General features: G+C 35.9%; 1 long non-coding RNA gene across 1 annotated transcript; it reads left to right on the forward strand.

Annotated features, from left to right (window-relative positions):
* Positions 1 to 7,583: 7,583 nt before the first annotated feature.
* LOC307165066 lies at positions 7,584 to 14,630 on the forward strand. Its single transcript, XR_013822397.1, has 3 exons — positions 7,584 to 7,829; positions 13,876 to 13,970; positions 14,515 to 14,630. It is a non-coding gene; the product is annotated as an uncharacterized lncRNA (long non-coding RNA).
* Positions 14,631 to 17,019: the final 2,389 nt, after the last annotated feature.

Raw genomic sequence — 17,019 nt, forward strand, 5'->3', positions numbered from 1 at the left:
TGTGTGTTCTTTTAGTGCCATCAGACAATCAGAACCATCATGATATATGATGATGTAATTGATCACATGGCATTGGCACCTCAGGCAATTGGTTCAATTGTTTTCCAAATCTATCCATCCATCCATCCATCAAAGGCTGCTGGTAGCCCTCTAAATAGTAAGACATGCGATGTCACCATCCTTCCTGCACGTCACTTTGGACAGAAGTGGCTACTATATTTCCAATTAATTATTTCACTTATGATGTTTCGTACAACTCTAAATGAACAGTGTGCTCAATGGATATATTTGTTTTACCTCCAGTTGCATTTACTAGTTTTTTTTGGTTCTAGATTAAGTCTGAAAGTGCATGTGTGTAAATTTACCATTCTCAAAAGAGATTGTGTAGTTTACAGATAAGAGATTTCATCAAGGGAATGAATTGCTATTTCAGAAATCATAAGTAAACAAAAACTATTGCATAACAGTCATTTAACTATCAAACCATGTGAGGTTCTTTTTCTATATGGCATATTTCAAAACCCTCATCAGCTGTATCTTATTAAATATAGATTTGTCCAGTCCTGTTTTAATGCCACACATGCCGTATATTAAAAACCTGACCTTGGCCATTGGTCTTCAGTGAACATCTATGCACATTCGTAAAACTGCAGACTTTGATTTGAAAATCTGAGCACAATTTGAGACATTAAGATCTCTTGCCTATCACTAACTTTTTTTTTCTGAAAATGTTAACAAAAGTCTCTATATTCTACCCATTTAATCTCATTGCTGTCTAGGACAAAAAATATTAAATATAACTCTGTTGAGATTTTTCTTTCCTGTATACAGATTGGAAAGGAACATGAAAGGAACATTTTTACTTTTATTGGTATCTTTTTTTCTTTTTCTTTTTTTTCTTTCTAAAATGCACTTAAGGACACAAGGCAGGCTGCACTCTTCCACACAGAGAAAATTGTTTTCCTGCAGGTGACAAAATCATAGCGAGCTTTCAGGCTGTTCATCAGAGTGTTCCATCAAAGCATGATGACAAGCATTGTGTTACGGCTGCAAACACATATTCATTCTGTGTTTTAATACTTGCTGCATCATACTAAGACACAAATACATCATGACAGGCTGTCAACTACAATTAGAACACCTGTCTATGATCAGAGAAGTTGACATTCTTTAGAGAGAGAGAGAGAGAGAGAGAGAGAGAGAGAGAGAGAGAGAGAGAGAGAGAGAGAGACTAATTCACTGAGCTTGCACAGAAAACAGCAAGATAAATAAATAAATAAATAAATAAATAAATAAATAAGCTAAATGCCCTGAACGTTTCACAGACTTCTTTTTAGGTATCACTCTCCTAATCTTTTGTTTAACCACTTGTTGAATACATTTTCTATATTATATTAATGTTTTTAAGAAAATAAATGCAGACAATGACAGCACACTCATCACTAACAAAAAAGGACACATATGTTGACATGATGTGTTAGAATTTATGTCACTATAACATTAACATGCATAAAGACAAATGTGAGAGAGGTCAGGAGAGAAAAATTTGCAACACCAAATTATTTTGTAATGCATAACTATTTTACATATTTGTGAAATGATGTCTAATTTGCCTTAATTCGTATAATCTCATTGTACATTTTTGTACGATATGCTTACATCTCCCTGACGGTTAAGCCCAAAGTATACTTAAGTTTTTACACATATGCTATAGCAGGGGTCATCATGAAGTGCCATTTTCAAGTTTCTGAGCTATATTGTTTTGTATATACACCTAAACATATTTTAAAGGGGTCCTATTATGCCCTTGTCTTGATTTTGTTTTTGGGGTGTTCTAGAATATGTTTTCATGCTTGATTGTTCAAAAAATGCATTATTTGTAACATATTTTACATTATTGCTGCTTTTCTCTCCCCATTCTGGTTGAACATGTTGTTTTCAATGAAGCCCTACCTTCCGAAATACAAAATGTGCAGGGATTAGTTAGCTGGCCCAGTGTGTTGTGATTGGTAGCGCATAGCGCGTGTTCGGGAAATATCACTTCCCTTCATAGCCAAGCTCTACTCAGATTTAAATATTAACAATGGCGTCAAACCATTTCGAGGCCGATTTAAACCCTGACAATTTTAACGAACAAGAGGATTGTGCTGAACGGATTTCAAGCACGTACTTTACAAGCATGGATTTCACAGGATGTTTCAGAGTGGAATGTTTTTTTTTTTTTTTTTTTTTTTTTTTTTGTTTGTTTGTTTTTCTTATAGATACGATGTTTTCCACATTTAATAATTTTTGTCAGAAAACTATGGTAATACAAACAGTAATCGATCACAAAATCATGGGTAATTTTCCTAAGGGGTGGTGAACAGTCTTACAAAAGCAAGAGCTTACAAAAGCTAAAGTAAACACTACATCAATACTGTATGTTAGTTAGCAGGCTAGCGGAGGCAAAGCTTTGCCCTTCCTTTACATCATAGATATCAAAGCAACTACAAAAAAAAATAAAAAAAAATAAGACATACTTACAAGTTGTGATCCATAAACATCAGATTGTCCCAACAAAATGGGAATGGCTTTCTTTCAGGAGAAGCTTTTGTGTGTATATCCTGCATTGTACTCTGTTCTGGAAGCTGTTCCCTGTAAAATGTGCACCGCACAGACACATTTTGAGGTTAAAATGTTCAGGAACACTGTTAAAAATAAATTTTAACCTATCTAAGTTTGTCAGCCTTAGGACAAACTTTTTCTGGGGTGTAAAAAACAGCGAGAAAAACTCTTCCTCATCTCTAGTCTAAAGCAGCCCAACATGGCCTCATGGCAAATCTTAAATGGGTTGGTCTGAAGTACATTATTCATAGGTGTGGTTTGGGCGTAACGTGAAATAAACCAATCAGAGCAACATCTCACATTCCGTTTAAGAGCAGGCACGCTTGCTCTATAGCGGATTGCTATTATAATGGCGGATTTGCCAGGCAGGCGCCAGGAGCGGTTCACAGCCGAGGAGACCGACGTTCTCGTCAGGGCCGTAAAACACAGAGAAGTGTCATTGGGGATGGGAGAAACCCACCCAAATTAACTTCGGTTAAATAGGCGTATGATAATTTGGGTAAATGTGTAAGCTAGATTTATGCTTTTATAATAAACTATCTATCTATCTATCTATCTATCGTAATAATGTATGATTTGCAAAAATGGAAACTGCTGCTTCTGTGTAGATGAGAGAATCAAAGTGCATGCGCATTGTGCACACACTACATTGATTATGGCCAAGCATGCGCCCTTAAAATAGCATATGAATAACATGTGCAACACGCCTTTGTTTTCTAAACCTGCAAAATAGCATCAGGGAACGTTTGCGCCGGAACACGCCTCCTCTTTGCAAATTTATTTCCTAGTTTACCGACGTGCATCTGTGGAGGGAAAAGTACGCTGTGTGCAGGTGCAAAATAGGAATGATACATGCGTCGGTGTACAAAGTCAATTGCGCTGGTGCAAGATAGGGCCCCTGGTCTTTCATGCAATTCCCATACAAAAATTTAATATATGGCCATATATGTACTTATATTTTAAATAGCATGACATATATCTACATATATTTGACTTATCTGAGAACACAATATATGCCTGCAACATATATCTATATTTGACTTATCTGAGAACACAATATATGACTGCTACATATATCTATACATATATTTGACTTATCTGAGAACACAATATATGACTGCAACATATATCTATACATATATTTGACTTATCTGAGAACACAATATATGACTGCAACATATATCTATACATATATTTGACTTATCTGAGAACACAATATATGCCTGCAACATATATGAACATTTATGTGTCCAAACATGTGAAGAAAATATTTGAGTTCATCCATATATGATAGCTAGGCTACCATATATCTGCAATATATGTATATATGATCACAGTATAGTATTGGTTTCTCGCATATATGGACAACATTAATTATAAATATGTGACATACATAGGCTATTTGTTTTCCACATATTTAATAAATGTATGTAACACTGTAACCCTTTACTGTAAATTTACAACGAATTTCTTACAGAATTGTACTGTATTTCCATAATACAGTAGCCTATTAAGCTGTATCTTTTACAGAACAGCTGTAAATATACAGCACATTTCTGTTTTCGTCCTGATAAATTCGTTATTCACCTTATTCCGGAAGTAGCACTGGGTGGCGCCATCCGCGTAATCTCACTTCCTGGTTTAGCTACTTAGCGCTTTGTTTGCCCTGGTCCAATCTGTTATCTGTCTTAGTTTAATTTAATTGCCTTCCAATTTAAAGAAATTAGAGATGGCCAGTGTTAACTGTGCAGTCCGTGGCTGCCATAATAGCTGGAGAAAAAGAAATTTGACGCTGTCTCAGCTTTGTTATGAGCATCAAAAGAAGAGATCTGAATGTTGTGGGCCAGCATTTACTCTGCACCGACCCCCGGTGTGCACAAACACTACTACCATGGCCGTAGCCTAAGCCAGCTATGAGGTCACCGAGGTCCGGACCTCGGTCATTTTTTTATATTCAAAAATAAAATGTCAAGCTCTCTGAATGATTAATTAGCCGTTTAAACTGCGTCATATGTGTGTTTGCAATTCATGTCGCTGAGAGAAGGAACAGTGAACGGGGCTTGAGAGCGCGTTGTGAGTGAGGGCGCGGGTGCAGCCTCTGTGTTGCCAGATCCACCTAATATACGTCTTTTTGGACTCGTTTTTCCCATTTATTGTGACACTTTAGGACGTTAATAAAGTGGGAAGTTGAATGTTAGGGCTAGTGATATATTAATTTTCTTTTCCAAAACACAAGCTTTGAACTTATTTCTCATTAGTATTATTTTTTTGTTTTTTTAATGTTTTTCGTGGCATTAATAAAAAAGAAGAAGCTTAGACAAACTGTAATTGCTGACAGGAAGATACCAAATTCGGTAAGACAAACGCAATGATCATGATTATCTGTAAGAAATGTACAACACTATCAAAAACAATAGCATAATACAGATCTGTATCATTATTCTAACGTTATTTGTAACTTGTTACGAAATAAAAAGTCTCTCACCTAAAAAAAACGTACTTTCCTGTCCCGTCAGTCTCGTTGCGCGTCCTCTTCAATTACACGCGCAAATGCGGCAGAGCGCTTTATGTCACTTTATTATAAATAAAGCGCAAAAGAAACTACAAGCATGATGCAACAACATCGTAGTTGATGTCAATTTGTAAGTCATGAAATTACCAAAAAGTGCCAATAAATTCCGCAACTTACTTCATGTTTGGAATGATTTACATGCAGGTTTATGTTCATTCAATTTTCATTCTATTCATCAGGATCAGTGGTCATGTTCATTAACAGCTCATGTTAGTATTGTGTATTTACCATGGTTACTGTTGTTTCCTTAACCCAAAAATGCCACTTATTTTCACTGTGTTTTTGCACTATATTTCTAAATGACTGTGGTCTGACATACCAACTTATTTGTATTTACAAAAACTATTTTGGAACTGCTATTTAATAGCCTTATACTTTATTCATCATCAGTAGGCCTATGTGTCATATTCTTATATACAGTATATATATATATATATATCACTAATTGTTTGGCATACTAAAACACCAGTGATAATGTAATGTAGACTGAAACTCTATATCATAACTAAAAAATAAGTTTGAGCCCCCTTTAATGTCCAGGTACAAGTCAATGTTTTTTTCTTTTTGCACAGTTCATGGGTTGAAGCCCGTTGAAGGTCTTAATTTTGAGCTCTCAAAGAGCACCAGATTGATGCATTTAACCTTAAAATGTACAAAATTGTCTTACGGGGGAGCATGCCCCCGAACCCCCCTAGAGGGACAGAGGTCCACCCATCATAGTTTTACAAAATCCTATGGGAAAGAACGATCATTTATGAAATTTACTCCAGCATAGTACAACAAAGTTCCTTTTAAGTCAGTAAACTAAAACTGTTAATGCAAAATTAAAATATCCTTGGACAAACTATACATTTGGCCTGCCTAAGGGGGGCCTACAACACATTGTGCCCAGGGGCCTCCGAATTCTTAATCCGGCCCTGCACCTCACCCCGGACCTCACTAATTTTCAAACCCTGGTTACGGCCTTGACTACTACATGTAAAGTTTGAAACATTATTACACCACAGTTTGTTTGCTTAATCACCAGATACATTTGCAGTGTATAGCCAACAGATGAGAAAAAAATAGCCACGAACTGGTGTAGAAAGAAAGTAGAGCCTCAACTAGATGAACAAGAGGGTAACGTTAGCTTAGCTAACTGCTAGCTGCAATTTCTTATGGTTTGATCTCTAACACAAGTAATGGCTGTAAAATAAATCCAGCGACTGAATTCTAGAGGACCATAGCTTTCAAACAAGGTATAGCATGTGTATGTGTCCTGTAGTGAGACCATTACAACATTAGATGTTTGTGGCTAATGTAGGCTAAACACTACACATCGGCCGGGCTGCGATCAGACAGGCAGACGGGTCATATAAACACCTAAAAGTCGTTTAAAAATTACCCCGAGAAACAGTGCATTGCTGTGCTGTTGGTACACACGTACATAGCACATTTGGCACAAATCAGCTTGCCTTATGTGACATTTTATCAGTGAGACTTCTCTGCAGTTCTCCTCGAAATTGAATGAGGGTCCGCTAAACCGGAAGTTGGTTTACAACGGAAGTACTGGAAAGAAGTAAAAGTGGGCGGGGCGGAATAAGGTGAATAGGATCATACCATCATACTGACTGCAAAGGCATTGCATTGTGGGATTGATTTCTTCAGTTCAAATGTGACGCGTCATGCGAGCAGACAGTAACGTTAGGCAGCTACAACCATGGCTACAACAGGCAAACTTGTTTTGTCAACGGGATTCAACTGAACAAATAATTATTCCTGTTATCAAGATAAACAATGTCTGCGAATCTGTGAGCAATTTTAAAGCTTTTTTTCGGTTCGGTTCGTGTTTCAAACATTAGTTGCCTGTGACGACGTTAACGGTAGCAGCTACCTGAAGACGGATGGAAGAATTTGTCATTGAATAATCTAACCTGCGCGTGACGATAAGTGGGATTTCGAGTTTGAGAAGATGGAGAATTGTTCAACTGAGTGATACGGTAAGCCAATATATATATATTTATTTTTTTTGCGTTCGCATTTCTACATTGTTTTCACGTATTTGGTTTGATTTTGCGAACGCGGTTTACCGTGGCCGCGCAAGCAATTAACTGACTCTGTTCCACATGTTTACCAAGTAACGTTAACTTCGACATTTCATATAGCCTAATAGGCAACCTTTACCATGCTATTTGCATGACGTGCATTTGATATATATATTTTTTCGTTTTAGGCTTTGTAATCTGATGGTCATTGTTAATGTAAGTGCTTTTAAGTAGTGTTACAGTTATAGTCTATGTGGTAAAAAAAAAAAAAAAATGCTGTGTCAAATTCTGTCAGTTCTGTGATCGTGCTTTTGAATCGTTGTCAGAATTTTGCTAGCACATGAAAATCCATGTTCCTAATGCTGTTTTCAAATGTAGTAACTTAGGCCTATTCCTGATTGCCATCCCATGGTCCTACAACTACTCCCTAATTCAAAGAAGTTAGACGGTGTTATCCTTCAAGCAGATAAGTAGAGATTATTCAGCAAATCTCATTAATTTGTAATATGTTTTATGTTTTGGTTCTGTTGATCAAGGTTGTGCTGTCCTTTTTAAAAATTGTTTCAGGAATTTGCATCGCTGATGTCCAGCAATCTACATTTGCCAGAAAGTCCACGACTTATTTCCTGGTATGTAAACATTAAAGGGGTAGATGAAACCTAAAATGAAAAGCCATCATTTACTCACCCCACTGCAAAATGTTTTTCTTAATTAGTGTTTTTATTTTGTTTCCAGTCCAGATATCTACAATTCTTACATGAAGAACCATTTAATAGACACGTAAAAATTGTCTTGTTTTCTGAAAGAATAAGTCAAAATTAAGTGAGTTTATGCTTAAAACAAACAAAATTATATGCCAGTGCATTTTAGCATTCTAACTAATTTTAATTTTTAGTTGAAAAATTTAATTCATAGAACTATGAATAGACAACTACATCGAACCACAGTGGAACCCACAGTAGTTATTTTAATTATTAATATTATTTATTTTTATTTTTTTTATTCCATTACAGGTCAATCTCTAAGCAACCAGTGCTGGATATTAAGTTTGGAAGGTCAAGGTGTGTGTGAAGGATCACAGCCTCTTCATCACTGGCCTGGCAGCGCTGTTTGCCTCCTCCTATAACTTCAGCTTGCAGTACCAGGAAGAGGCAGCACCTTGAGTTTGTTAAGAGGTTAGTCATTGGCATATTTGCCATTCATATATATTTATATATATATATATATATATATATATATATATATATATATATATATATATATATATATGGGCAATTCCACGCAAAGGTCATCCTTACCATGAAAAAATAAAGTTTTTACCTAAAGATCAAAACCCCTTTTAAGTTGTCCATTTAGGTCTGTAATATACTGTAATGTGCTGTATCAGAAATTGTAAGAAAATTGCCTTGTTTTTCCACCACATATGAGGTGAGCAACAATGCTAAAATTTTCATTTCAACCAGCCATATTTTATGCTTTCAAAAGAGGTATCAAAGACCCCCCTTTTAAAAACTTAATTTGAACATAAAGCATTTTGCTGAAAGATGGAGGCATACCTGAGAAATAAATATAGTAATTTGGTCATAACCGCACTGCCTGTTGAATTTATAAGGGCTTTAATAAAGAGGTCTCGACGCTTCAGTGCTCTGTCACGTCCGTAACGTTTTAAAGATTAAGTTGATCTAATATAACAATTAGTGGTCGACCGATATGGGATTTTTAATGGCCGATGCCGATATTGAGAAAGCAATCTGGCCGATTGGCCGATACAATACATGTGAATACAGTAAATGAGAGACATAAAGAATATTGGTGAAACTAAATGAACATTTATTGTACATACTATTTATGCAAAATTCTTTTTGCAATAAAACATATTTACTGAGAAATTAAAATGTAAGCAAAAAGGTAAGGTAACACTTCAATAAATAAAGTTTTAGTGCAGCTTCTTGTCTGCTTTAATATTTACAGGCATTTTTTCAGTTACATAAATAATTACTGCTGCTTACTGCAGGTTACAAATAACATTTATCATTAATGAACCAATCTAAACAATATTCATAAATTAATGACAAAATAGTATGTGAAATTACATACATTATATGTACAATACATAGTTAAATATAAATCTCACATAGTTTATTTACACTATTTACTTTAAACAGGTTGTTTTACTTCAAGTATATTTAAATAATAATGATTTATGTGTTTAGTTTTGCTTGTTTGTTTCTTTAAAACGTTGCAAGCCGTCACATGTATTTGCATGACATACATGAACATATGAAAATGTATACTACACACGATATTACGCCAATCATGGATAAATAAATACAGTAGATAGTGAATAACATTTTCAAGGATTTATTTTCAAACGTAATATTATTACATATTATACTACAGGGCTGTTGAATGCTTGAATCTGATTGGTTGAAGAACGTTCTAAGGTGTGCATTATTTTCAGGGAAACGCACAGCTAAAGTAGTTCCAGGCAGGTCTTGACCGCATTACAGTTCCATATCACTTCGCGTAGTTAACGGTAATAACGGAAAATAGGATACAATTCATAACAAGAAAAAACATGCAGCCCCATGCGCTTGATCTGCAATTTTCAATGTCTAGCTTCACAATCAATGGAAACATGCAGTTTAATTTTAATAAATAAAGTATATAGTCCTAGGCTATCTATAATCAATAGAAAATTAAACTGAATATAGGCTAAATAAATGGATAGTCCTGCAGCACGGATTTTTATTGCAGATAATATATAACAAATAAATAATTATTGATAGGCCTACTTGTTAAAATGGCTTTGTGTTTCATTTATTTGGCTAGTCTACTGTCATCTGTCAATAATATAAAAAAGAATGAACAAATTAATTATAACGAATTGAATTAATAAATAAATAATAATATTGACGCACATGCTTTTCTGTCTCATTATTGCAACATCTCTCTCTAATAACTGCATAAAGCCGGGGACACACTTTAAGGCCGGTTATGAATGTAATTTGATACTTATTATGACTGATCATACCCAAACGCATGTTCAGCGCGTTCAGTCTGTGTTCAAAGTCGGTGTTTAAAATCTGCTGCGATGAAAACAGTCAGAGAATGTGTCAGCGAGTCGTGTGTCCCCAGCATTAGTCTGCTATCAGTGGCTCAAACCTCCGTTACTAACTCTAAAATGACGTTTTGGAATTAGCAACGGAGGCATGGTATTACATGCGTAAGAAATTAGTCCTACATACAAGAGCGTTTTAATGACAACAACTTTACAAACGTCTTGAAATACATAATCTGAACAATGTTTCGAGGTGTGGTAACTGTAGTATAAGCGGAATAATTGACTTCAGGCCGTTGAATTATTAGAAAAATAATGCACACCGAGGTGTAACGGCCACTCCGCTTCGCGTCGTGACCGCATTACCACCTCGGGTGTGCATTATTTTTCTAATAATTCAACGGCCTGTCGTCAATTATTCCTTACGTGTTCTCCTCTCATCCACCTCACGCGACCAACTGATCTGTAATGCACGCGACCCAGGTTTTCCGTGCACGCGAGTCCGTTGGAAAACAGCGTCTAGTTTAAATGTAACCCGAGAACAACACGCGTATCTGAGGAACAGCCAGTCACAGGAATTTTGACTGTTTGTGAGGTAAAATGTTTTCCGTTTTGTTTGAATTCGTTTATATCACATCTGTGACCCCCACTGGAGCTACCGCTGGGCTGCGGATCTGACATATCAGGGTACTGTTTGAATAGACTCTGCTGCACGCCGGAGTGTTTTTGTGTGTAACACAATGTAGCGTCAGGTTAGAATGCGAATGGTCATTTACTGTGTCTGTCAGATGTCTGCTTCACTTCTGAGTGGCTTGTCTTACGGTGCTGGGCGGAGCAGAGCGAGTGTATTCAGTTCATTCACGCTCGCTCTGTTCGCGTCAGTGGAAAAAAACGCTAATGCACAGTCACAAACTGTTTTGAAATATATCGGCCAAACGGAAAGATTTATCGGCCGATGCCGATATCTAAAAAATTCCAAATATCGGCCGATATATCGGCCTCGGCGATATATCGGTCGACCACTAATAACAATTATAAATGCAAATAACTTGAAACTTTATATGCAAAGCTAAACTATGTTTATGCTTACTAGGATCAACATTTCATTCCACTACTTTGCTCTGAACAACCATAATAAATGCGTTACGGACGTGACCGTTACGGACGCTTCACATCAAATCATATGTACTTGTGATCGGTTTCAGGCTTACCATATATTCAGTGCATATCCAATAATCGCAATAATATTTGTGCTTTGTTAGTTTTAATATGAAAAAATGTCTCAACTTTCAAATTCAGTCTATTTTATAACAAAATGTAAACAATAGAGACCGCTCTTTAATACGGTGTGGTATATTTCTGTATATAGCGCCTCAGTGCGCGGCGGATAAAGCGCACATTAACGGATCTTCTCTTCCTCTGCCAGTTACAGGACGAAATATGAATATCAGAAGGTAGTATATGATACAGTACAACTTAAAGAAGAGCATGTGTCTTATAGCCATAGGACACTTCCTTCGGGATGTCGCGTTTTTCCCTCTTGGTTAAAACATGAATATTCATCATAATCCCGCGATCAAGCTGACAAAATAATAGTGATATTGCAATCATTTTGACTCACGACTTAAAAGTAGTTTAAAAGTAGACATTTCAGACGTCCTAATATAGATATATTTCTCAGGTATGTGAGGCAAGTAGCCTACATTATACGCAGAGTTTCGGTTCATTTATGAGGCGCGCTCCACTTCACGCGACGGCGCTTCCGTGTCCTGATTATATTGTCTGCTATAGCCTATTTTCTTGTTATTTAAAAAATCCAAGCAATTGGTTGATGAAACATTGATTAAAATTAAGATACAATTTATACAAAACGAAATTCACATTAAAGAAAAGCTTTCTACAAAAAAAAAAAAAAACTAAAAAAAAAAAACTAAAGAATTGGTCAAAATCATGTCTGCCCGCTGATATACTGTATCCGATATATTGCGCATCTTATGATCTTACTCATGCTGTTATCCTTTCATATAATCAACATATGAAATAAAAAATACAATTATTTTATTTAAACATTAATATGAGACTAAATGCCTCAAATGTAATGTTGGAGCGGGATTTGAGTGAACGCCGTCTTACCGGTGAGCATGTTGGGGGAGAGGTACGATTTTCGAACAAACATCGAATATTATTTTTGCTTATAATACCAATCCTTAATATTTGGTGTTTTAAATGCCTGTTTGAGGTCTCTGTGAACATTTTAAAGCAGTATTTTAGTGCCACTTTCAGAGCGGTCACGTCCGTAACGGAGAACTGTCACGTCCATAACATTGTTTTTTCCTCATAAATGCGAAAACGAAAAATAACATAAAATGAATATTTTATGTTCTGTGGAGAGCCAACCCTTCTTCATTCGGTGGGTACTATTACTTTTGGTTTGCGCAGTGTAATTCACAGAATTACTAAAAAATATTTTGGCAACAAAAAGTTAGAGATTTTTTTTGTCACGTCCGTAACGCATGTGTATTTCCCTCATATTAAATATAAAACGCATGCGTAGACTGATATTTTTCTAATGTCTGGACTCCTTTATTAAGGGAGTATGGATATATAAACAGACGTTTACAATATATTGGTATTAAATGCATTTTCTGAGAATTTATATTTCAAGTTTTGACTGCAAATGTCACGTCCATAACGCTGGAATTGCCCATATATTAGACTGAATTGTGTCACTAACCTTGACTTGACAGTATTTATTATGTTGACTACTGGTATGAACAATATGGCCCTGGTTTCCATACAGGGCTTAGCTTAAGCCAGGTCTAGGCCTTAATAAAATTAGGGTATTTAAGCAGCTTTTATAATAATGTATCATAAAAAAAAAAAAAACATTACTGGTGTGCATCTTGAGATAAAACAGTGGCAGTCATATATTTTAAGATATGTCAGTGCAAGTTGTTTTCAGTTGAAGGATTAGTGAAAATTCTGTCATTAATTACTCACCCTCATGTCGTTCCAAACCTGTAAGACCTTCGTTCATCTTCAGAACACAAATTAAGATATTTTTGATGAAATCTAAGAGGTTTCTGAACCACCCATAGACAGCAACGTCTTTGCAACTTTTAAGGCCCAGAAAGCTAGTAAAAACATTGTTTAAATAATCCATGTAACTAGTGCAACCTTGATGTTCAGATGTTCATATATAGGTGAAAATGCCCCTTGAAATCAATTTAAGGTGGCAAATATTACCCCTTAATAAATGTTCATTGCTGTCACTGCTGTAAACTGACCACTGCATAGAATATGAAAAATATGAATATCTTTGTCAGTCAGCTGTCAACAGGCCTAAACAAGCCATGGCACCAAGCACAGAAACACAATCAGTAAAATGTTATCTAATTATTATCAAGAAAACTTCGATCGAGACATATTTTGTCAATATTGCACACCCCTAATGCATGGTATTAATTTTGATTTCTTCGGGTCTTAAAAAGTTCTTAAAAAGCCTTAAATTTGACTTTAAAAAATGTGCAGAAACCCTGCTTCATAATATTTAGGTTGAACCACTGTAGCTATATATTTACCAATGTTTTTACCACTTTTCTGGGCTTTGACAGTTGCAATGATATTGATATCAATGGAAGGACAAAACTATCAGATTTCATCAAAAATATCTTCATTTGTGTCCCGAAGATGAACAAAAGTCTTGAGGGTGAGTAATAATGACAGAATTTAAATTTTTGGGTGCAAACATGCATTTTAGTCTGGTAAATCATGTTGTCATATATGCAATAAACATTGCAAGGCTTGCAATTAAGTTAAATTATTTCTGTCACAAAGGATTGGGCTGGATTCTGGCAGTGTGTGCTCTATATAAACGGAGTCTAAAGACTGCCTTTCCACTGATACTCTGATGGCACCGGATGAGGGGATGATATTGTTAATGAGCTGGGTGATGAGTAGACAAAAGTTGTAGAATAAAACTTTAAATCTGGCAACCCCACTTCCAAAAATTTAGTTAGTTGACAGTGTGCATGTAAACAGACACATTGAGTTGATGTATTTTACCAGGGCAGAAAAAATATCAGTTATTGATCACAACATCCAACATTGCATTTTTTTTTTTTCACAACATCCAACATTGCATTTTTTTTTTCATGTTGTTCAGTTTTAGACAGCTTTTGTGCTGTCTCTCTTTGTCAAAATATATACACTCAGTTAATAATATTTAATTGTTGTTTTTTTCTGCCTTTTAGACGCTTTCTTGACATCAATCCTGAACGTGGATCAAAAACAAAGAAAGGACAAGTAACTTCAAAGAAAACTGGGCAAGTTGTGCAAAACAAGAACACCACTGTAAGCCTACAGGTTTCCTCACTTCTGCGAAACCTTGCAGACTTTGAATGGTATTTCGTTTGAACTTTTATGGACTTCAAAAAAGAAACAGCATTTCACTGTCGTTATAAAGCTTGGAAGAGCCAGGACATTTTTTAATAGAACTCTGATTGTATTCGTCTGAAAGAAGAATGTCAAATACACCTAGGATGACTTGAGGGTGAGTAAATCATGGGCTAATTTAAATTTTTGGGTGAACTATTCCTTTAAGTGCTAACTGTTACCTTTTAAACTGTTAAACTGTTAAAATTGCATTTTATGTTTAAAAAGTAATTCAGCCAACATGTTCACAGATGGCATTTTAACTAAATAAATGTTTTAAAACCCAGAAAATTTTTTCTTTTTCCTAGTGTGACTACTCTTATGAAACCTTAAAGTATAATATTTTAATTATGTAATAATAAAAGCAGTATTCCCTGTAAAAATACAATTTATTGCTGTCGAAGTTTAATAATGTAAAATGTGGTATATACTGTATTTGGTAATTACAGTGGAGTACTGTAAATGCTGTTTACTGTAGTAGTGTTGTAAAAATACAGTATGTGGATGGCAACCCAGCTGCCAGTATTTAACTGTAAATTTACAGTGAAAAGTTTTACAGTGTACATGCATGTGATACTGATGCATTTTTAAAGCTGTGGCATATGGTTATGGTACTTTGTGGATGTATTTGTCAAAAATGACAAAGAAAACACTGCATTATTGTATTAAAATACTATATTTGGGATTCACACAATAGACAAAATCTCCAACTATAGGCATTTAATTTCAAGGCATTCAGATATAAGATTTGTATCCCTAATATATGTGAAAGTATGTACTATAGAAATAAGTACATATATGCATGTATACATATGCGTCATATATGCATGTATACATATATGCGTCTTACATATATTTCACATTTATGTACATATACAGGAAAATATATGGCACTTACATGAAAACGGCCATTTTTGCTATATTTTGAAATATGTTTCATATATGTCTATGTGTTTTACATATATGAATTTTGCATATATTCTCATATGTGCAGCAGACATACATGGGCACTAACATTATATATGTAATTTACATATATTGACATATATTACATTTCTGTATGGGTTTTACTGATCAGATAGCTATCCATTTTGTTAAAACTGTTCCTTTTACACTTGGCAACATAAATGTGTCACTGCAGAACGAATTCCTGTGACATATGCAAATTTAACGGACATCACATCAAAAAAAGCAATATATGAGCTTAATTTTACTTATCATCAGCCAATTTCAAAATCAAAGACCGCAATTGGAGAGAAAGAAGGGCATCAGCACTGCTAAGATAATTTAGTGTCACTACTATTAATGAAGACGACTTTGTGTTGAGTTTAAGGATGTGACGCTGAACTTTCGGTTTTATTTGCGGTAGTTTGCACATCGGCTTGCTGAAGAGATGTTCAGCTCCTCTGCGGAAATACGTGCTGAAGTAGCGCTTTCATATCTGGATACTGGGAGCCGTTATAACGCTCTCACATGTATAGGTTTTACCATTTTAGGAGGAGTACAATTTACATTTGTGACTTCAACAACCAGATGGATTTTGTCCAGTTTCATCTGGAATGCAAAAAATGTCCTCTCTTTTGTTCGATGTAGGACACAGGTCCCGTTCTGCACATCACTGCCTGTATCCATTTTTCTCCTTTCCGGTAGTCACGAACAAGGAGTCTCCAGCACAAAATTCTCTCAACTTAGAGTGTTCTTGGCGTTATAACTGCTGAGCACCTTGGAACTGATTCACGGTTTTGGCGAGACTAGGTTTTAGAAGATCCATTCGGGTTCATGGTTTGCGCTGAATAAAAGCATGGCAGGTGACTCCTTTGTAGTAGCATGTGGAGTGTTCCTGTTTGTTAACAAAAATCCATCAAGTCTCTATTGGATTGGAGCTGACCCTCTGGAAGCTTTTAGAGAGTGTTTGAGTGTTTGGACAAAATGTTCAGCTTGCCCATTACTAGAGGGGTGATATGACGCAGAGCGGGTATGCCTTAAGGAAAAATGTAAAGCTCCAAATTGTGGGCCGTTGTTACTGACAATGACATTAGGGACACCATAATGACTGAAAAGTCCTCGTAAGACCTACATGGTTTTGCTTATGGTAGTACTGTCCATAATGGAGACTTCAGGCCATTTGGAGTGCGCATCAACTACAATCAAGTTCATTTGGCCTTCAACGGGACCGGTAAAATCCACATGTATCCTTCCCCAAGGATGAGCCGGCCAAATCCATGGGTGAAGGTGATGCAGGACAGGGGGCGTTTTGGATAAGCTGACAAGACTGAGACACGATCTGTCCATCGAGACCCGGCCACTAGACATAGCTACGGGCC

Source organism: Squalius cephalus (assembly GCF_949319135.1).
Source record: "Squalius cephalus genome assembly, chromosome: 9".
Taxonomy (NCBI): domain Eukaryota; kingdom Metazoa; phylum Chordata; class Actinopteri; order Cypriniformes; family Leuciscidae; genus Squalius; species Squalius cephalus.